General features: G+C 39.0%; 1 long non-coding RNA gene across 3 annotated transcripts; it reads right to left on the reverse strand.

Moving 5' to 3' along the window:
* Positions 1 to 4,582: 4,582 nt before the first annotated feature.
* Positions 4,583 to 21,860, reverse strand: LOC117675015 (uncharacterized). 3 transcript variants are annotated; one of them, XR_004594096.2, is made up of 6 exons: positions 21,704 to 21,860; positions 13,165 to 13,234; positions 9,907 to 10,062; positions 7,785 to 7,877; positions 5,715 to 5,792; positions 4,583 to 4,773 (listed from the first exon to the last, which is right to left on the reverse strand). It is a non-coding gene; the product is annotated as an uncharacterized LOC117675015 (long non-coding RNA). The 3 variants fall into 3 exon arrangements; XR_009622850.2 differs by lacking the exon at positions 13,165 to 13,234; XR_004594094.2 differs by lacking the exon at positions 5,715 to 5,792.
* Between the last annotated feature and the right edge of the window lie 1,971 nt (positions 21,861 to 23,831).

Consider the following 23,831-nt stretch of genomic DNA (forward strand, 5'->3'; position numbering starts at 1 on the left):
TGAAAAAGTTATTTTTGACTGGTCCTCGCACTTTTGACCAGTCCTCGAATTTACGACTGTCCTCACATTTTACGTTTTTTGCCCTATCTTATACCATGTTGAAGAGAAGCAGTTGTGAAATGAGTGACATGGTTGTTAAGAATGCTTAGGCATAAATGTGAGGATGGTCATAAGTGTGAGGACCAGTCAAAAGTGCGAGGACCTGCCAGAAATGACTTTTTTCAGCCCTCTGAGTAGTCCCTATACACATAGCCATGGCCACCCGGTCACATGACCAGCTAGCCACGCCCACTCAGTCACATGACCTCCAAGCCACGCCCACAAAATAAGCCACACCCACAGAACCGGTAGTAAAAAAATTTAGAACCCACCCCTGGTTGGGGGTCACCATAACATGAGGAACTGTATTAAAGGGTCATGGCATCAGGAAGGTTGAGAACCACTGCTCTAGAGGCTTTAGATCCCACCGGAAGTTGGCAAACGGGCCGTTTCCTGCCTCCGGGGGGTGGGGGGGGACGCCATTTTCACCCTCCCCAGGTCCCTAGAAAGGCTCTGGAGCCTGGGGAGAATGAAAAACAGGCCTTCCCCACCTCCCCGAGGCCTTCTGGAGGCAGGAAACAGCCTCTGTTCCTACTTCCAGTGGGCCCAGAAGGCCCAAAAATCAACTGACCTCACGTGCCCACTGATGCCCACGCGTGCCATAGGTTTGCCATCATGGGTATAGGCAGTGGTGGGATTCAAATAATTTAACAACCGGTTCTCTGCCCTAATGATTTCTTCCAACAACCTGTTCACCAAACAGCTCAGAAAGTTAACAACCGGTTCTCCCGAAGTCGTGCGAACTGGCTGAATCCCACCACTGGGTATAGGGTTTCCTGCTTAAGCAGGGGGTTGGACTAGAAGACCACCATAGTCCCTTCCAACTCTGTTATTATGTTAAATACAATAGAGTAAAATTAAACATTTAAAGGATTATTTTTAAAAAGTGGCAACTTGTGCCAATATTCAGGGGTGGGGGGGGGGGGTTGTCCAGTTGCAAGAAGCTGGTAGCCTAAACCGATCAGGAGAGCTAGGACTGAAGTCTATTTCACCAGCAGCCGGGGTCATGGCATCCAAATCCCACAGATATTGAGAGATTGAAATTTAATTGAGGAATCAGTAACTCATATCCAGAGGACTAAATAAAAGAGAGTATGAGGAACAGTTCCATCCACTCGGGAACAAATCCCTTTTCCAAAAAAGCTTGAACTTCTGGACTAAACTTCTTGGAACATGCCTGGATATTGCTTGCCTGGTTTCTGTTCTTTTCCGCTTGTTTATCCCTAGACAGTTACTTAATTTATGTCTTTATTTACCAGTTTGAATTACAGAACACACAATAATATAGACAGCCAGGTGATTTTGTAACTCTTGCTAGGCAAGCAAAAGGGAAATGTATTGAACTCTTGATGACCAACTCTTCTGGATTGTTCCAGTATGAGGAAGGTTTCTATATATGAACAGTAAGCATTTTTCAAATTTTGTTTTTTCTGTTCATATGTTCCACATTTTGGCTATAGTATATGGACTAGTCTGAGAAATCAGGATGGGCTAGGAAATGGGAACCAAGAACCAAAAGTACCTCAAGATAGGACTGAAAACGAGATATGGAGTTCAAAGCTTTTATACTCCATCCAAGGACCAGTCTGGGAGGTATGTCAATCCAATGAAGGCATTTCATTATGAAGCTACCAGCTGCAAATCAGTAGATTACTACATAGGACAGCTGCACATGGATACTGACATATTTTAAGGTCTCATAGAGCACATGTGGCAGTTGTTGATCTGTTCCTTCCCCTCTCCATTTCCTTGATAATATTTTTCCCAAGAAGTATGTGACCTGGCCTGTTTTTCAATTAACATAGTTTGCAAAGTTCATGGGAAAAACTGAGATTCAGGTCTGTGGCTTCCATGCATCCCTAACTATATGGCCATTAAATGCCAAACACTCTTGAGTTGCCCCTATTTATTACTTGATGAGCTTTCCTATTTCCTTTTCTGAAAAGCAAATATTCCATGTTTTGCTATTATCTATTTTGATGCCCAGTTCAGCCATAGGGTCAAAAGTTTTCATCAAGGAGAGTTTTCCAGAGTCCTGGCTGTACAACAGCTGCTCCAGCAGCAAAAAGGTTTTACCTTTTCTGGGAGTCTACACCCACCTGGTATTTGATTTCCTTGGACAACAGGAAGAAAATTAAAGGTTAGCTAAGTTTGCTTTCATCTTCCAGTAGGAGCTGTCGGTTATTTTGGTATGGGACTTGCCCTCCTTTTATTTATCTTTCCCCCCCCCTTTTTTTTTTTTTCTTTACTAGACAACTCCCTTCTTGTTTTTGTGACTAAAAATATTGCTCAGGATGTTTCTTTAGTTTGAATTATTTCAAGGCACTTTTAAAAAATGCAGACAGCTCTTCAGTTTCTTAGAGGTTATTGCACCAAGAATAGGTCTCATTTCTATTCATTTAACTGCTGTAGCAGTTCAACTGAGTAACTTAAACACTGATCTCAATAATGCCCCCTTATTTTAAGAATATTAAAATATTTTAACTCAGGGGATACAAACGTATCTAGTATTTTTTATACAGTTGCATACAATCACTGTTTTAAATAACAACTTTTCTTTTATGTACAGCTGAAGCTTACTCATATGCAGGAGTAAGTGCATGACAATATGACAGCTTTTACTCGTGTACAGGTAGATCAGTTTTGGTTTTACTCCATTTCTGATTTTCAGGTTCATTTGCTGTAGCTGGTTTTCATCTTTCTTTATGAATTTTTGCAAAAAGAAAAAAAAAGTTTGTAAGAAGGCATTTCTTCCAACTCAACACATTTTTGAACGTACTTTTCAGAAGCAAATCTCCCCTAAAGTTATTTATTTATTTATTAAATTTATATATTGCCCACCTCACTACGAAGCAAATCCGGGCGGTTTACAAACATTATAAAAAACAAAAATACAAAACATTGAAACAAAAACTGAAAAAATAGAGATTAAATAAATTTTAAAAAACTAGAATGCTATGGGGTGAAAATGGAATCTTCTTCCTAGTCCAATAACCGCGTTGAATATTGGAAGGCCTTCATGTTTTGAGGCTTTTTTAGAAGACTAAGAGGGTGGAAGCAAATCTCACCTCAAGGGGCACGATGTTCCAGAAGACAGGAGCCACGACAGAAAAGGCCCTTCTTCTTGACCTCACCAAACAATTCCTTGACCAGTAGGGTTCACAACATGCCCCTTCTGTTGGGATGAATGATATGGGTCAATACCATAGGGGTGAGATGGTCCCTCAAGTAGTAATATGGGTTTTTATTTGCCATAAGGTATAGATTTTCATGTCCATTTTCTGACTGGCAAATGGTAGGTTTGGATGTGGTGGTATATCTTGGTCCTGTATAGCTTTAGCTGTGAATTGATCGGGTATGACAGAAATGTTTTCAACCAACAAATTCCAAATAATAATGAAATCTCATAAGATCCCTAAATGGATAACATTCACTTTCACAGATCAACAAATGAGATACGAATGCTGAAATATGGTGAGATTAGAGATAGTTTGTAATTTATTTATTTTCCAGCTATTGTTTTGACTCTCCGATGAGATTTTAGAGTCCTCTGGAAGCTGTTTGGAGGCACTATGGATGACACAATGGTCACAGTGTTGTAGCCAACCTCTTGCCTCTGTTCTTAATCATTAGTAGTTTAAGTCTCATTTCTTTTATTATACATAGAGTATCCCTCTGTGTAGAACTAGCTACCTTTCTAAATTCTATTTCAGTTAGTTAGATTTTCTGATAATCATTATATTGTTTTTTATTTGTTTCTGTTAATCGCTTTGCAAATAAGATTGTTTTCAATATAAATATCTGCAAATAATATAGATATAAATATCTGCAAATAATATAGAAGTGCTTAAGTGCATAGAGGATAACATGGACTCCCAAATGAGTTTTTCCTTTGAAATATGGAAACTGCATCGTATTATGTCAGTTATCGGTCCACGTAGCTGAGAGTACACAGCTAAGCCATAATGATTTTGTGCTGCACCACCTTGGTGCAACTCCTTTGACCAGTTTTTCACAAACTTGGCAATTTAAAGATGTGTGGACTTCAACTCCTAGAATTTCCCAGCCAGCTAAATTCTGGTAAATGAAATCCATACATTTCCAAGCTGCCAAGACTGAGACACACTACCTTAAACCATTCCCAAAGTTGCCTTCAATCTGTAATTTTTAATTTGAAAATTAAAAGAATGAGATATTATTAAAGATTGATGAAGTAAGATTGATGATGTCTGCCATCAAGTCATTGTTGATTCCTAGTGGTAACATAGAAAGATTTTCCCCATAAAATATGCATTGTATTGAACGAGTTAGTTCTTGATCTATTATAGACCCAAAATACAAATAAAAGAATATTCTTTTAACACTAGGTCATGTAGGATAGTTGTTTTTCATACCAATTTCACTGGTTCACCGGATGGAACCAAATGAACATGGAGTATAATGGAGTATGAAGAAGAAGTGTACAATGGAAATTACACAGATCAAACTTACAAACGTATTTTAATAGGATTGAAATGCTGGCTGTGGTATACTCTGCCTTAAATCCATAGAAGGGACTGAATAAATGTTGTTGTTGTTGTTGTTGTGCTGCTACTGTTGCTGCTGTTCCAATTTGGGATTGGATCCATAAATCCTGAAGCTGGGGCCATGTGTCAAAATGGCGTTGAATCAACACTGTAATTTAGGAAGGAGGTATAACATCATTCAAAGCAGTAACTCCTCTGCAGTTCCTATTCTATTCCCCACCACACCTCACTTCTGGAATCGCCTTAAGGACTTATTTTGCCAAAAGCACAAACCTGGTTGACCTTTCCATTCTTACCATTCCTTCTCTGCCCCCCACAACCTCAACCCCAACAATTTAAAACTTCTGATTCTGAATAGCCGCAAAATACTGGGAAAAGGCCTAAGTCTAGACAATGAGAATTTGATAGAGTAGCTCTCATATTCCTTGAGATCCCTTTTTTTTTAATTTTGCTTATTTTATCTATATTGTTTCCTTCTAATTGAAAAATAAGGGCATCTGCCACCACCTAAGTAAACATTTTTATCTCAAGGTTTCGGGAAGGGATGGGGTGGATGTCCCCAGCAATGACACTGGGCTTCACCGTTTCATCTTCCAAGTGATTCCGAGGCCACATCCTGTGTGGTTGCTTTCAGACTTTTGGCTTTTCATGTGGTTTAGCATGCCTTTAATTTAGAGATAATCAGGTTGGGTCTCTAACTTGAAATGCAAAAGGAAAGGGTGGGGGGAGAGAGAAAAAACACTTGGGGACCTGCCGAGCCTCTGGAAGAATTCGACAGATGTCAACACAGCGGGGATGCAATGTCAAACTGTTAATTAGACGGGTAAACAGGACCAAAGGTAATTACACACTCAGTGCAAATATTATTTGATGTAACTATAGGCTAAGTGTGGACTGAACCGGCTCATCTAAATAGATGATATTATTATGGAAGCTAAGTCTGCAACAGGTTTGACCCCAAGTGGTCCTTCCCTTCCAGCTGAGTATGACTATGCTTAACTAAAAAAAAAAAAAGGCAGAAAACGATCAATGTCTTTCATTTACCCAACTACCAGCAACAAAAGACAAAGGGAGTCCACATAGGTTTACCAGCAGGAAAGAAATGTTCTCCTGGATCTGCCATCCTGGTGTAGAAAGCTCTGAGCCTGCAGTCCTCTTCATACTGGTCTGGGATTAACAGGGACACTCTCTGCTCATTACCGGAAGATGCCGTATTTAATATATAACCATTTGTTTATACTATTTATACAATGTTGATATAAGCCAGTGGTGAAATCCAAATTTTTTTACTATCGGTTCTGTGGCCGTGGCTTGGTGGGAGTGGTGTGGCTTGGTGGGCGTGGCAGGGGAAGGATACTGCAAAATCTCCATTCCCACCCCACTCTGGGGTCAGCCAGAGGTGGTATTTGCCAGTTCTCCGAACTGCTCAAAATTTCCGCTACCGGTTCTCCAGAACCTGTCAGAACCTGCTGGATTTCACCCCTCATATAAGCTGCCTCTTACCCAGCAACAAAAAAATATTTATTTCCTCCTCATGTTTTCCTACTCCTGTAAATTAACAAAACGAGTGCCATTTACTTTTATGTTCAGAAACCAGAATTCAATCATTTGAGAAGTAGGCGTATGCTTAAGAAAAACAAAGGCTCTAGACCTCAAGGCTTTGTGGAAAGATTTTAGGAATGAAAATTGTTTATTCGTTCTTTAAACTTTTTATATTGCACCAGTTTATCAGACTGAAGACTTTAAAGGGAAAAAAATGAATACAGAATAAATATAACAGGATTTTCTTAAAAGATAAGGATGAATGGGTGTTCTGGAAAGATAAAGCTATAAAACATGCATCCTCAGAATTTCACTAGTACTGTGAAACGGGAGAATAGCACTCTCTGCCAGTTACTTATCTTTTAGTGAGAAGGTTAAAAGCCATTCAAAGGCCAGAATAAAATATAATTAGGATCTGCATAAGATATAGAGAGGGGAAATTTAGAAAAATCCACTTGATCCATCTTACATTATCTCCCTTCGTATATTTGAGGGGGAGGGATTCCCAAAGAAGCAAACATTTAGAACAACAAGATATTCACCACCATCGCAAATATAGAACAACTTCAGGTTCACAGATGATAACCATAGCCTTTTGCATTTAAATAAATCAATTGTCCCGGACAACAAAATGTAAAGGAATTTATAAAATCTTCCCAAATTAGTGGGAAAAATAGAATTTGGGAACAAGCGTTTGTGTGGACACATGACAGGCGAAATACAGCAGAAGGCTTGTTTATTTGTGTCCCACCTTTATTATTTTATTGAAAAGGGATAGAATCAGTTTGATTTCTTTAAAGAAATGAGCTTCACATTATCCCTGGACCCTGAAAACTGACTCTGACTAAAGCAGAGGTCTTCAAACTTGGCAGCTTTAAGACTTGTGGACTTCAACTCCCAGAATTCTCCAGCCAGCTATGCTGAAGTCCACAAGTCTTAAAGCTGCCAAGTTTGAAGACCTCTGGTCCAAAGTAACAGTTCCTAGGATTAAAGGCATGGCAGTATCAGATGAGGTTGAACACACATCTTTTTCATGATATCCTAACATGGGAAAGCCTACATACCCTGAAACTCTATAGCAAAAAAAGTAATAGGATTGGTCCTATTGGATCATGTGACTGGCTCAGGAGGCTTTCCCCAGCCAATGATGCTAAAGGAAGCATATCAGAGATACAGCACTTTCTATTTATTTCTATTTTGCATTTCTTTACTCTTCTGATTGCAGTATTAGTACAGTTCGACCTTCAACAGTTCATTTACCGGCTGTTCGAAGTTACAATGGCACTGGAAAAAAGTGACTTATGACCATGTCTCACACTTACCACCGTTGTAGCATCCCAATGGTCATGTGATCAAAATTCAGATGATTGGCAACTGATCCATATTTATGACGGTGGCAGTGTGTCCCTGGGTCAGTGATCACCTTTTGCTACCTTCTGACAAGTAAAGTCAACGGGGGAGCCTGATTCACTTAACAACAATGTTGACTAACTCAACGATTACAGTGAGTCACTTAAAAATGGTGGCAAGAAAGGTCATAAAACGGGGCAAAACTCACTTAACAAATGTTAGCAAAAGAAATGCTGGGTTCAATCCTTGTTGTAAATCAAGGATTACCTGTAGTCATTGAGGAAAGTCACTGCTCTGAAGTTTTGAAGTCTCTGCAGTCACTGCCTTTCCATTTCCCCCTGAGTACAGAGGGGACTTTATCTACAGGGAGATAAAGAAAATGGTGCTTATAGGAAACAACAACAACAACAGGGGAGCACATTGACTTAAAAGCAATGCGCACACACATACCAGTCTTTGCAATGTGGATGCAGGAATGTCCGTGCATTCCTAGAAGTGAGATAAAAAGCTATAAATAGCTGTCCTACCTATCACCAAGTGAATTCATAATGAATAGCTCTACTCATTTCAAATAGATTAGCAGATGCCTGCTTTACAATAGATTAATTAACCGGAGGCCACTGGTAATTAATTGGTTAGGTTGTGTTTAATGAAATGGTCATTCTTTTTGCTTATTTCACTTCAAGGAATGAGTTTACATAACAGTTTGTAACATGGTTTCTACTTAAGAGAGTGGGCAAACTATACTACATCCTGCACTGTGAATGGATCTTATTTGGTGGGATGATTGTGTAGGGGGAGAAGTCCAGAATTTAGAGGATACATAAAGTCTGGAAGTACCCAAATCATCCAGATATTATGATAAGGTGGTTAAAAGAATAAGTTCTGAGCTCTTAAGTTAATCAAACTTGTTAAGAGAGAAATGTGTTCAAATGATGTTGAAATTGTTTGGAAAATTCAATAAAAATCATGCACAAAGGTGAAGATTGAAAAATATTGATAGAGAAGATCAGTGTTTAGACCTGTGTTTCTCAACCTTGGCAACTTTAAAGATGTGCAGACTTCAATTCCCAAAATTCCCCAGCTGGCATGGGTGGCCGAAATCCACACTGGGACTGAAAGTTGAAGTCCACACATCTTAAGAAGGATGATGATGATGATGATGATGGTGACGATGATAGTGATTATGAAGATAGTATGGCCCAGCAGCCCTTTAATAAAAATCTGAAAGAGATCTTAGCTATTTGGAGTAGAATCTTGTATCAACCTAATTCAGGTTTTGGTTTCATGATAATCATACTGGGCAACCCTACCATTAGATAGAGTGAGGAGCTCATTACGTAGCAGATGCTTTTTAATAAGTTAAATCATACTTAATCATATCAGTGTCACATGAAATATTCTCTTTTTATATTTTTATTTGAAGATTTATTAAAGAATTTTAACAAGTTTAATAGAAACAATACCAAATAAAAAATAGGAAATGAAATTCATGAAAAACTACAAAAACAAAATAAACAAAAACAGAAAAGGGGAAAGTAAACATACTATACATTAATCAAATGCCAAAAAGATTTTTAAATCTACCTTAAGAGAAAACAATTTTAAAAATTAATTCTCAAACATTACAAAATACCATAACATCTATTGAAAAACATACTGAGTCGTTTTTGTGATTAGCAGATAAAATTACCTTTTCAAAAATGAATTAAGTTACATGTCTCTTTAATTCAGTCCAGTGGTGGGTTGCCCCTGGTTCAGACCAGTTCGCAAGAACCAGTAGTAAAACCAGCGGGAGGCTCCGCCCACCAACCTGGATGTCATCAGGAAGTTTCTGCACGTGCGGTCCCATTGCGAACCGGTAGTAAAGGTAAGTAGAACCCACCCCTGATTCAGTCCCTTAATATCAAGAATATTACTAATTCCTCAAAAATGAAAAAAAAATCATTTATTCTATTCTATGCAAGGTAGAAACTTGAGCCTACTGACCATTTTCTAAGGCAACATACTATTATCTTGATCCCATGCACTAGGAGGTACAGTATGTGCAAGATACCGACCCATATGAAGTTTGTATAAGGATATAGTAGAAGTAGAGCCAGCTTACTGTAGTGGTTCAGGTACGAGGGTTATGCATGATAGAAGTAAGAGGGTATGTAGGTAACAAATGCTGGGGGCAGAAATTGCCAGTAAGATGTTAGAAGCCAGCACAGTGTGTGCTCTGTGGTCTACTCTCCACCCCTTAAGCTAGCCCAGAAGCAGTTGAAGATTACATGTTGTAAAATAAGATTCTGTGACCAGTATAATAAACTTTTATATGTATAGTGGAAGGATAGTAGATCATCTTGTTTATCATCTTAAGCAGTAAAATGTCTTGTGGTGTACTGACCTCATCAGGGTGGTCCCATTCATGAGCAGAGCAAATATATTGTCTCAGGCAACAGTCCAAGAAAGATGGTGACTTGGGGCCAGGTCTCTGCTGTTCCAAGTTCCTGATCCTTTTCCCAGAGGATCTACTACAATGATGCTATGTTCCAAGAACCCCCTAGACCAAAATAAGAAATATGGATTGACACATAATTTTTTTTTGAAATGCCTTGCTCTGGGTGCTCTGAAAAGCTTATCTGGAGGGTTGTCTATGTTCCAATGTCTCTTTTCAGAGACCTCAAAACCAAACATGATGGTTAGTAGTAGGAAGATAGCACTTGTAGCAGCTTTCCAGGGTGGGCTTTGGATGTGAGATAGTTCTGCAAAAGGTGCGATCTTAAGATGTTTGCATGGCAGATTGAGAGCCTGATTCAAGTTATTGAAGCTATTGGAGATAGACAGATGAGTAGACACATGTATATATACACAGCGTAGGAAGCAATATATTTCCTATGGTTTAGAGGTGTGGTTTACAGGTATGCTCTGCATGCAAAAATCCCAGATCATATTCTTTGCTCCCTTGTAGAAATGAAGAATTAAAGGGTAAGTCACTGGAAGGCTGTTGATGATCAATTCCAATTCTAGTGATCTAGATGAATTGACAGATTAATTCAGTGATGGATGGGTGGGTGGATGGATGGATGGATGGATGGATGGATGGATGGATGGATGGATACATACATGGTGGGCTAGATGAATCAATAGATTAATTCAATATCTAATGATGGATGCATGCATGAATGCATACATATATATTTGACAATATTCTATCTGGGGCTTGATTGTTTTAACTAAGTCAGATTTTAATCAGGTTTTTGGAAATGTGTTTTTGTTTTCCTTCTCTACTACTTTTACAACATTTGTTTATCTTTTAGACATACTTCATAAGTGTATTGTGAAATGTAAGTAAAACCACTGCTTACTTTTAAAGAATTCAAAGACAATCCATATATTATCAGGAACGCTCACAGTCAAGCTCCTGACCCAGGATGAAGGTAGCACTGGACACAAGGCACCTCCCTTTGCCTTTTTCTCAGAGGAAAACCAAGGACAGAAGCCAGAATGCCAAACCATCTCTCATTCTGGGAGGGAGACTAAATATCTATGTTATGCACTTCTAAGTCCATCTTTAAGAGCAACAAAAGGGGTAAACTGCACAAAACAAAATACATTTTATGTATCAACTTGTTTCAAGTTTCTACAAGTTGGCCATTTTTCATAGTTGGCTTTCCCATACTGAAAACATCTCCTCCTAGGCAGCTCAAAACAATATCACAGACATTTCTAGCATGCTTCTTGGGAGCCAAATTTCTTCTCTTGGCTCTACGCTATGTGGAATGCTGGCCAAATGCAAACATTGACTCCAAAAGTATCATTTCTGGTATTTCTAGGATGCAAATATGGACAAGGATCACTCCCTAATTTTAAACATGCTGAGTAAAGCCCAGCTGGACTCCCTATGGTGCAATCCCAACTGAAGGGAAATCAGAATGAATAAGGAAATTAAATCCTTTGTTTTAATAGTTCATCAGCCTTTGCAGATCCAGCCACTGGAAGATCTTTGGGGGGAGGGGGGTCCACTCATTTTGTTTGACTGCTCAAATGAAGGAATCCTTCAGCAGGGTCTAAACTAGGGGGGTAGGTGAGCTGTGATATTTTACAATGTTTCTTTGACAGAAATGGAAGGGAAATTGCAGCGCTCAAAAGGAGTAGTGATTCAATAAGTCTATCTGGATGAAAATAATTGCTGTTCCAGAAAAAAAAAAATCAAAATTCTAATTCTGCTGACCACAAGAACGGTGTACACCAACTCAGTAGGAAAATAATACTCAAACTTTTTTTATCAGACTTTTTTGAAGGAAAGGGGCATGCTCTTATTTCTAATTGTCTGTTAAATCTAAACATAGATCATTACATCAGTCTGCCTCATCTAGGCTATGATGTCATAGGGCAACTGACTAAATTTGCTGGAAATAATGTAATTTGCACCATTTGTTTCACAATGTATGCAAATGATGGTCATCACTGGAGATGTCATGGAATTAAGGTGAAATTAAAATAAATTTATCCCAATTTGTCCAGACTTCTTTTGATGCAACAGTTTAGATGGAAATTTGATTAGCTGCATCTAAGGTCTAGCAAATTGTGTCCATTAAATGGAGACTTTACTATATTTCAAGACCTATCTATGTGACACACATCTATGCATTTCAATATATTTCTATGCACAAACTTATATTCCATTTTGTACAATATTATTTTCTCGGTTTGCATCTTTTTTGCATTCATTTATTCCCAGTCAGTTGTTTACTGATTCCTTGTCTTTAATATAGACATTTTTGTCTATGAGTTTTCCAAAATATATATGTCTCATTACTTATTAAACCACAATGCAACAGTTTGAAAATATCAATTTCAGGGGTAAAGAAAGGTGTTATATAGTGCAATTTATTTGTTTTATTTCAGACTCATCTCACCTCTTTTTCTGTAAATTGGATACTAGTCCATCTTAGACATATTATCTGCCACTGGTCCTCAGACCCTCCTATGCCAAACTATTATCCTCTACTCAGCATGTTACTCAATCTTGGCAACTTGAAGTTATGTGGATTTCAGTTTCTAGAATTCCCCAGCCAGCAAAAGGTTTCATACTATCTAAAGAACTACTTCTTAGCAGCAATCCTCCCTATTGCCTTCTAACTCAACTTCACAGGGTGACCTTGAATACTACACAATGAGAGGTGTAGAACATGTTCCACTATTATCAATTTTCTATACTTCTTTTATTGACATTCACCAACAATACTGTAGCTCTGCAGAAGTAGCATATCTGACTTGCAACAAGACACAAGGACAGGTTTTTCCCGAATGCCATCACTCTGCTAAACAACTAATTCCCACAACACTGTCAAATTAACTACTAAGACTGTATTACTATTCTTCTTCTCATCCTTACTAGTACCTATCTCGTCCCACTTATGGCTATATCCATGTTACTTGAATCTTTACAACTTATATTGTTTTTATTGTTTCCTAGTATGATTTGATTGCTTATTAGTATCCTATGACTATCACTAAGTGTTGTATCTTATGATTCTTGATGAATATATTTTATTTTTTCTTTATGTACATTGAGAGCATATGTACCAAAGACAAATTCCTTGTGTGTCCAATCACATTTGGCCAATAAAAAATAATTCTAATTCTAATTCTTACTTACAGCAGATTTACTACATTGTTATGCTGGAACAGACCAAGCAGTCAATGATAAATAAGTTATGGTTTCCGATCTAAAAGACATGAAACAAAATGAAGAAGTGTTGGAGAGGGAGAAGGAAACAACAACTCCTAAATCCTTACTCTAAATCATTATCTCACATGACAATCCCAAGTCAGGAAACGTTTTTCAAAGTAACTATGTTGTATTGTGATAGTTAGATTGCATTTGGATTCCTGAATCCTGTTCAAAGGGACATGGATAAGTTACAGTGAGTTGAGAGGAAAGCTTCCAGGAAGATAAGGAATCTGGAAACTAAGCTCTTTGAGGAACAGTCACAGGACCAGGGCCTGTTTAGCTTATAAAGAAAAGACTCAAAGGAAGATATGATAGCAGGCTACAAAAATGTAAAAGGTTATCGGGTGTGAGAGAGAGATCTGTTCTCTGGTGGAACTGAGTGGATCAACAAGGATCAATTTTGAAATTAAAGAAAGGAGGGTTTCATGGTGGTAAGAGCAATGGAACACTTTGCCAGAGTAATGGTAGGGTCACCTTTCCTGGAGATTTTTTTAATGGGGGTTGATGAGTAATTCTTTGTGAATTACTGCACTAAGATGTGGGTTGATCTAGATCAGTGGTTCTCAACCTTCCTAATGCCACGACCCTTTAATACAGTTCCTCATGTTGTGGTGACCCCCAACCAGGGGTGGGTTCTAATTTTTTTTACTACCGGTTCTGTGGGCGTGGCTTATTTTGTGGGTGTGGCTTGGAGGTCATGTGACTGGGTGGGCGTGGCTAGCTGGTCATGTGACCTGGTGGCCATGGCTATGTGTATAGGGACTACTCAGAGGGCTGAAAAAAGTCATTTCTGACAGGTCCTCGCACTTTTGACTGGTCCTCACACTTATGACCATCCTCACATTTATGCCTGTGCAGCATTCTTAACAACCATGTCACTCATTTCACAACTGCTTCTCTTCACCATGGTGACAAGATAGGGCAAAAACGTAAATTGTGAGGACAGTCGTAAGTTCGAGGACTGGTCAAAAGTGCGAGGACCAGTCAAAAATAACTTTTTCAGCCCTCTGAGTAGTCCATATGCATAAAAGGATACAGCAATAGAGAGGGATGAAGGAAGGGAAGGGAAATTAGAGTAGGAGTGAAGGTAAGAGAGGGAGGAAGAGAAGAGGAGAAGGAGAAAGAAAAAGGAAGTAGGGAGAAGAAGAGGGGGAGAAGAGAAAGTAAGTAAGAAAGAAAAGACAGAGGTGGTAGGTTTGAGGAGAAAGATTGCTGTACAATAAAAAAGATGAAAGGGAAGAAAGTCAACCCCAAACAAATATTAAAATATTAAGATAAAGAATGAATTGTTAAACTTTAAAGAATAAAAGAGAACAAATAGCAATAAATAGCAATAATTAGAAACACACATACAAACATACAACGTATTTTCTTTGAACAGAGTATTTGGCCGGTTCACAAATTTAAACAGTTGTAGGAGGTTAGCACCTACCCCTTTCCTAGAAGAATGAAATATTTTGGGAAATATTAAAAAGGCAGAATATTATATTTCCCTGGATGAGAAATGGAGAAGCATATTTTACAGACAAAGCAGCTCCCACCTTCCTGCCCACCACCCTTTGTTAATGGGCCAGAGGCAGAAAGTCAATCCTTTGTGAAAGGACATTTGCAACACAATAGCAACAGAAACTAACACAATGGGCCCCATCAAGCCATGTGATCCTGTCCACCATTAAACCATCTTTCCAAGCAGTCTCCATGTTTCCAGTGTCTTTTTCCCCATTTGGAGCAGAACCCAGAAGGATATTTCTTCCAACACAGTATTTAGTCATTTCAATTAAATTTACAATTTCTATATTTCCTTTTTACCATATTTATTCCTCATCTATTTTTTAAAAAAAACAATATTACCCTTCATCCTCATCTCTAATCTTAATCAAATTCAATTTTTCCCTTCTATTCTATATTATACCCCTTCACATTGTCATCTATTTTTATATCCATCCTCACATTGGTTAATTATGTAATACAGTTGTTTAATACAAATTCAACATTTTAATATAAATCAATTAGTTATATAACTATCTTTTTTGGTATATTAATCAATATGAACATGAATATTCCAATTATTTTCATGCAATCCAATTTCTTACAAATCAATTAATTATATTTAGCAATAATAATAAACCAAATAATTTCCCCCATATATTACTCCAAACCACAACTTAACCATTTCTGCTTTCAACACAATATACTATTAATAGTATCTCAATTATTACAATTCCCTAGTTAAATAGAGCTTTTTTTATTTTGGTTTTAAAATCTTGAACCTCCCTTTTGCCCTAAATTTCCCATTGTTTGTAGTTTTGCACCTACCTTTTTTGGTGAGGAAAAAGAAATCTCTCTGCCTCATTTTGTCACAGTGCACCAAAGACCCTGCTTCCTTACTTTCAATTTCACTTTTCAGCATAGCTAGGGGGAAAAAAATTGCTCCAGGAATTTACCTCTTTGCAGCTAGCTCTTTGAAGCCCCGTGGCAAGAATTTAAAGTTTTTTTTCCCTCTAGCCATCAGCTGGGACTCTGGAGACAGCAATAGATTGGGAGTGGGCGGGGTAAGCGAACGGCGACCGGGCGATCCAACAGAGGCAGAGGGTGAGGGTGAGTGAAGGCGTGGGGGGGGTGAGAGAGGGCTTTGGTGACCCCTGTGAAATGGCCGTTCGACCCCCAAAGGGGTCGCGACCCCCAGGTTGAGAACCACTGATCTAGATGATATAGACGGTTCCTTCCAATTTATACATTCTGTGATTCTGTGACTTTAGGGCAATGCTTCTTAGCCTCGGCCATTTTAAGAAGTGTGGACTTCAACTCCCAGAATTCCCCAGCCAGCTGGGCGAGCTGGGGAATTCTGGGAGTTGAAGTTCATACCTCTTAAAATGGCTGAGGTTGAGAAACACTGTTCTAGATACTTGTTGATAATCTGAGGACAATCCTTTCCAAAAAGGATAGTAAGTAAGAAGTCTAAAATGGTAAGAAAGTAATTTGCCAATGTATAAGGGAAATAAATTAATCCAAAAATCTACTTAGTTAAAATCTCCATTCCTCAAGAAAGCTGCCTATTATATGAATTACTGGTCTCCTTTTAACCAATCTCTGATGATTGTTAATTCTCTCTGGTCCTAATTGGATAATATTTGGTAAATTCAATCACTCCGTGACAGATATGCCAGGAAATGATATGATAAACCCTCGTTGGAGGCTATATTTTGAATTTTTGTGTGAAATTCTGTAATACTAACTCTGCCAAGAGGGACTATCTGAATAATAACACAAAAAGACATGTTAATACTGGCTAAATAACTGATTTTAAAGATAAGAAACGGGGGTTGGGGGGTTGGTACCTTCAGTCCTAATTAAAAATTAAAGGTTTGTTTTTGCCATAGGTTTTGGGCAGTGCTATTATCCTGACTTTCCCCCATAGTCAAATTTTTGCATGAACATAAGAATTATTTTAAATTATTTAATTATTTTTTTTAAAAAAAAAACCCTTTTGCAAGATATATTGAACCCAAACATTTGTCCAATATAATGGTTCTCATACGTGTTTCCGAAAAGCCATCAGGCAGCTTATAATGGTAGTAGCCCTCTCTTTTTAATGTTTCCCAGGAACTAATCAGCGGTGGGTTGCCCCCGTTTCACACCAGTTCTATAGAAACAGTAGTAAAACCGGCAGGAGGCTCCGCCCATTGACCCTGACATCAACAGAACGTTTCTGCGCATGCGCAGAAGAGTGCGTGGGGGCCCCATTGCGAACTGGTAGTAAAGGTAAGTAGAACCCACCCCTGGAACTAATGTAGATTTTGTGCCATCAAATGAGTGTTTGACACTTAGTGACACTTAGTCATAGCATATATAGACCTCTCCTAGGATGAGGTCCTCCAGATGGCCCTGCAACTTACTGAGAGGAGTTTAATACCAGAGGTACCATATCAATGGTTGTGGATCACGTTCACTTCCTTAAGTTTGTTAAATGCCTTTTCATATGATTACAGCTATTGTAGGTATCACTATATCCAGTGGAAATACACCTTGTGGACAAAAGTGTTTTGTTGCACATGGGTAAACTATATTGGACAGTCCAACAACAAGTACATACTGTAGTCAATGTTGTTTAGGCTCAGAAACTAAGTAGACTCAAGTCTTGTTAGCACTTGAACAGAGATCACCTAGGCTACAAATTAAACCGGGAAGTAAAAAAAAAAAGTTAGAAGATGTCAATTGTCAACCATGACATATTACCACCAAGAAAACTACATGTAGTTGCCTCTTAAATCTGCAGGAATTGTGTTCAACAAGAGAATGTGAGATTTCTCTGTATCTAGTTTCGCCACATGATACATAATTGTATATATTTCTATTAAATCTTTAGCTGCCTTTTTTTCTAGTAAATGTTGTAATTTTTCCTGGGAAAGGAATTTTTCCAGCCTCTGCCTGCCTTTTTTTGGACTCACTGCTTTATTGCATTCTTTCATGAGATGATTGACACATTTTTATACAGTATTTATGACTTATTGTATCAGTATTTCAATATTCATACAAATCCAGCAGGGCAGATCTTCACACGTGCTTCTTTGATTTCATTTGTTGTGTAGGCTTGGTGAATGGAGTGTACTAGCTGTGTTTCATAAGCAAATGACATTTTCACAGTTGACCCATTGGGAGGAGAACCTAAGAAGATAATTTTTAGCTTCCAGAGGGTTTGCTGGTAATTGTAGACCATTTCCAGGATAATTGCAATTGAGTTGGAAAATGCTCCAGTCGGAGTGTTTATGTTCATCAATCTAATTTAAGATCTAGAAAGCTGGAAGACTCATGTTTGGATCCACGCCGTCCATTTCTCCCCCCTCTTCTTCTTCTTCTCTTTCTTTCCAACAATGGATTATAAAAACAGTCCCTATAAAAACCACAGACTAGCAAGACAACATTGAAAACTCACATTTAAAGATTCAGGAAAAAGCTGTTTGGAAATTAGCTACAGAGAATGTTTATAATTAGCAAGGGCATGGGGAAGAGAGAACACAACCCCCCAAACACCATGGACTTGCTCTATAGCCACATTTTTCAGTTTAAAAACCATTGAAGGGGCTGAAAATTGCAAGAAAGTGCCACCAAGAAGATCATTTTGGAAGGAGAAAAGACTTTAAAAGACCCACCAGCTAAATAGGGAGCCAACTTCATGGAATATTAGAGTGACACTTGAACTGCTTACAATTTCTTACCCAATATCACTGTCAACCTTGAAGCAAACCTGGCTGAGGCCATCTTTGTGGCTTCAGGGTTGCCACAAGGCAGAAGAGGGGACAGGGAGGGGGAATAGTTAGCTGGGACTTTGCAATCAAAAAGATTTCCTGTGGGAACCAAGGTCATTCTAACAGGTGGCTGGGAGAGGAGGAGTGGAGTAACCAAGCAACCGGCCAGCACCTCTATTGGACGATGTAACTGATGACTTGGGGGAAGGGGAAAACTTTCACTTTTTAATTAGGCGAAAACCGGGGGAACTTTCAGAGTTGGTTTTCACCAGTGGTGCCAATATGATGTATCCAATAAATTGTTCTTTGAGGAATCTATCTGCCTCGGAGTTCTGTTCTGAATGGGTGCATTACTTGGAATGCTGACAATCACCTCTTAGTCAAGGTCTCTCTATTTGAATGACTGTACCACGTGAAGCTGAAATGGCAAAGCACCATAGAAGAATCATGCAAAGAGCACAATTGGAAATAAAGAAAAATGGTTCAGGAGATCAAAAACTTTAGGAGGGACTGAAATTCTTTAAAAATAAAATTAAGGCTACTAGATTCTGATTTCAAAACTACAGAAGACCATTAGATGATACAAGGAGATGCAGAAAACGTTTTTACTGCCACGATCTGGTCACCACAGGTTTTGCACACCTAATATTGGTAGCTGTAGTAAAATGCTGAAGAATATAAATATAGCTCCAGCTAATCCCTCTCTATGCTTCTACAGTATAAAAGATTGCAATGTAATTCCTGATCGGCTGTTGTAATGTCCTGTTTTCAAAAAGAAAGGAAAGTCAAACACAAGAAGCAATAAGTTGGTTAGCCCAATAATAATGTGAGGCAACATTCTCAAATGGTTGGTTTGTGAAATCTGAAAAACAACCCATGAATTACTGGGAGTCAGCACAGTGGATCATTACTATGCTTTGTGAACTTTGATTCCAGCAAAGCAGTTGAAAGACTTTCACGTTAGACCATTGTTGGCAAAATAATAAAATAAATGGAATGCTTCTACTATTTAGGTAAATCCACAGCTGACTAAGTATACTCTGTGAGAGATTATTAATAATTCTGCATCAACTCTGTATAGTTACTATGGTGCTTGGGGGTAATGTGTTCATTGATATTTTAATAAATTACCTGGATAAAGGCAGAAAGGAAATATTTGTTAAATCTGTAGATGTCACAAATAATAGAATGACTATACAGGCTAAATCACAAGGCCCAAATCAATAAAATTAAATTAAAGAGAAGTAAACATTACATTCTGCTCTTAGACATTAACATTAGGATGAGAAAGTCCAGCTTGGTATTCATACATTACAAAAACAATGTAGTCATCTATATATATGACAAATTAATGCAAATAAGTAGACCAATATGTGTGCTACAAAAATCAATCCAATTCTGGAAAACATTACATGGGCTTATTAATACTTTCCTATTATTGTTTAGTTAGGTAACATTTGAAGTATTACTCTGGGCATATTTTAAGAAGGCATTGACAATCTGCAAAGTGATGTATAAAGAGAAATAATTGGAATGTTGAGTCTCTAAAAAACAAGGATAAAAATACATAATTTCTTGCAGTACCAAAGAGAATACGTTGTGCAGATACTTTTCCTTCTCTTCTTTAATTATTTTTTTTAACGAAATGGAAGAAATAATAGATAACTGAGTATGAATATATGAATCCTTTTTGGTTTTCCTAGTATTTGCATTGATTCGTGTCCACATTGATCTGTGATGGGTTTTATTCTTCTGCATACTAATATAATGCATTTTATTATAGAATATTTCAATTTTCTTAATATATGAGTTTTTCTGTACCCAAAACGTGGTAAATTCACCTTCCAGAGAAGCCTCATATTTTGATTTTGCATCATGGACTTCTCGGTAGTAGTCATTGGGGGGTCATTGCCAAATATTGACTTCACAGTCTACTGTATCAATAGCCCCAACATTCCCAGGAGGCCTCCAATCCAAGTTCTAAAGCCACTTTACTTCCACGATTAGCTGAAGTATGTTCAGTGCTGCCATCCACTGAAATATTCAGAAACTAAACTAGAACAAAGAAGATTAAGGAGAGACAGGACCTCAAACTTCAAACGTGTGAGACGGCATCATGCAGAAGAAAGTAAAGTGGCCTTGTGTCACCTTCACAATGGAAGAGTTTAAAAATAATACCTAGGGTTCAGATTTTTGGATGACAATCCAAGTGCTAAGGCACATTCAGAGAAGCATCTAATCTCAAAGTTATCTTGTCTGAATTGTCTAAACTGATATTTCAAGCAAAAGTTATGACAGAAGAGTTAGGAGTCATCTTCTCAACATATTTGAAGAACACAAGACTAGACATGGCTAGTCTAGTGAAGAAAAGGACCAGGGGAGACATGATAGCAGTCTTCCCTTTGAGGGGCTACCACAAACAGGAGCGGGTCAAGCTATTTTCCAAAGCCCCTGAAGGCCAGACAAGGAATAATGGATGGAAACTGAACAAGAAGAGATTCAACCTGGAAATAAGGAGACATTTTCTGACAGTGAAAACAATCAACCCATGGAACAGAAGTTGCCTTCAGAACTTATGGGAGCTTCATCACTGGAAGCTTTCAAGAAGAGACTGGACTGCCACCCAAATTGGGGAAAGATAGACTAGCTTGATAACTGTTTACTCTTTGGTTTTGTTCTGGCTTCTCCTTGTCTCTTTCAGAAAGGTTGTGGCAAATTTTATGGTGTCACTGCAGCAGTGCCAGTATTGTGTGAATTTGGGTTACTTCAGGTGACCCTGGCAATCTTTGGAGAGAACACAACTTGCCCTTGCTTACACCTTCCAGAATCCCAGGACAGGATCAAGAATCAAGACCAAATAGAGACAGCACGGAGATTTTGATGATTTGTCACACAGAAAGGAACATAATGTCTCTTCTTTTCAAGAGAGGGGAAATACTTTGTGCTTTGGATGGCGAGACATTTCTTTCTGATTGCCTGGCCAGCAATAGAAACGTCTGATTGGCTATTGGTGCTCTGCCAGGTGGGAAGAAGCAAACATCTCCACTCCAGTAGTATCTTAGTATCCACCAGTACAGTCAGAAAGCCTCCTTAATATTTTTACATGGTAAACTCAAGTGCCTTGTGAGACTAAAAGGCTGATCCTGGAGAAAGACATACCACTTTTGCAGAAAAGGAAATCATGCAAATAAGGAGTGAGGGGGAAGCTGTCCACTTACCACGGCAGGGATCAGGGAAGGTCTAAGCATAGTTAACCTCTGACTGGCAGGCTATAATGTTCCCAGAAACAACCAGGTGGTATCACTTCATGGGAGACTGGAAAACAGGCTTACACTGGGAAAATGAAAACATATAGCAGAGAAAACTGAGAACACAAGGGCAGTTAACTCCCATAGTCAGCCAAAGGTATTTTCCTCATTTTCTCAGTCTTTAGACCCAGTGTCTCCTGAAGGGCCCAGCTCAAAACATGTACATAAATCTTGGCAAAGACTCTCTTTAAAGTGCCAGACAAAAAGGCTTTTGCAATCTGGCTGTTTAGTCTCTAGCAACCTCCCGTGTCTTGAGGGCATTCATTCAGGAAATAAATACCCTTCCAAGAAGAGATGTTAAATGGAAAGGGAGCCCCCCGCAGGATACCAGGTCTTGGGACCGAAGCAGGCAAGTTGCAGACAGGAACCGGGTCTCCTAAAACCTTGCGCTGATATGACTAAAACAGAATAGGAGCCAATGTAGCATCGCTGTGATAGCGGCGATAAACCTAGCAATATGAGAGAGGTACCCACCCTTTCTTCCTCATACCCTGATGCAAAATTTCCAAAGGAATGATTGCCTGCCTCCTTGCCTTCCGAAGTTGTGGGTGCTCCATCATTGGAGCCTTTTGTTGTGGTCCACCAGCTGTTTGCGGAGCTGGCAGCGGAGTCGGACAGTGAGGAGACTGGGGAGGACAATGAGCCAGTCCTGGAGTCTGGGGAAGGCTCAGATGAGGGCTCTCCATCAGAGACAGAGATAGGGCCAGGGCCATCTGGGAGTGATGTGCGGACTCTGGAGCCTCCAGAGGCAGATAGCAGAGAGGCAGAGAAACAGGAGGAGCCTGTTCCTAGTGCACGCATGCTAGGCAAGAGCAGCTAAAGCAAAAAGGACAACTCAGGAGTAAGGCCAGGAGATGATTGGCCGCTCCCAGAAGGCTTAAAAGAGCAGCAATGGCTCTTGGGAACTTTGTAGGAAAGCAACGTTGCTACATTTGTTTCTTGTCAGTGTCTCTTGCTTCTGAACTTTTGCCAAGAAAAGCCTTTGGCAGGGTGCCAAAGAAGACAAAGGTTTTTGATAAGGCCAAAGGACTGTTTATGAAGGATTTGTTTTGGACTTAATTTGGACTAAGCTGAGAATGAAGTACTTCTCAGCTGTTCTAATAAAATATGTTTGTTTAGGACTGATTGTGTCTGGTAATAACTACTTGGGCCTAGGTCACACCACCTTTTAGAAAGAGACTGGACAGTCATTTGTCTGAAATGGTATAGGTCCTCTGCTTGAGCAGAGGGTTGGACTAGAAGACCTCCAAGGTCCCTTCCAACCTTGTTATTCTGTTCTATTCTCTTCTGTTCTCGTGTGGTAAGAAGACAATCCACACAGAGGATTGTGAGAGCAAGTCTGGAGATCTAAAACTTGCTAACAGTATGCCAGTAATGGCTATTGTTTCAGATCTCTCAAAACAGAGATATGAATATCCCCCCCCCCCCAGACTATGAACTGCAAAGTTAAGCTGACCTCCGTCAAGCTGCCTCTTCAGATAGAGCTTTTCTGAATGGGGCTGAATATCACATTATGAAGGAACTGGCAAAGAATCACACTAGTCAGCAAGAAATTGCTCCACTTCAGCTCAGGAAGAAGGAACTACCAGCAGATACAGGAGAAATGAGAGGAGCATGGATCCTATTGTCCTAGCAAATATGACTGAAGATGGCCCCTTCATTGTGCATAATAGAAAAAGACACCTCTAATTTCATAAAACCTCACTCAATGTATGATAAAGATCCATATCTTTGAACACAACATGTTTTGGGTGCTTGAAAAAAACTACGAAAATAAGACCCTGTCTTATATATATTTTTTGAACCCCGAAATAAGTGCTTGGTCTTATTTTGGGGGAGGTCTTATTATTTTGGGGTGCATGGAGCAGGACAGGACTCCTCTTGCCATCTTACCTGATTTCCAGCTCTGTCTCCCTAACCCTAACCAGAGGAAATGGTGGGGACCGGCTGCACATGCATTTAAATATTTTCAGGGAGGGCTTATTTTGGGGGGGCTTATTTTAACGCATGTGCTCAAAAGCCTTATTGGGCTTATTAT

The sequence above is a fragment of the Pantherophis guttatus genome, chromosome 1 (assembly GCF_059756535.1).
Source record: "Pantherophis guttatus breed Tessera chromosome 1, ASM5975653v1, whole genome shotgun sequence".
In the NCBI taxonomy this organism is placed as follows: Eukaryota; Metazoa; Chordata; class Lepidosauria; order Squamata; family Colubridae; genus Pantherophis; species Pantherophis guttatus.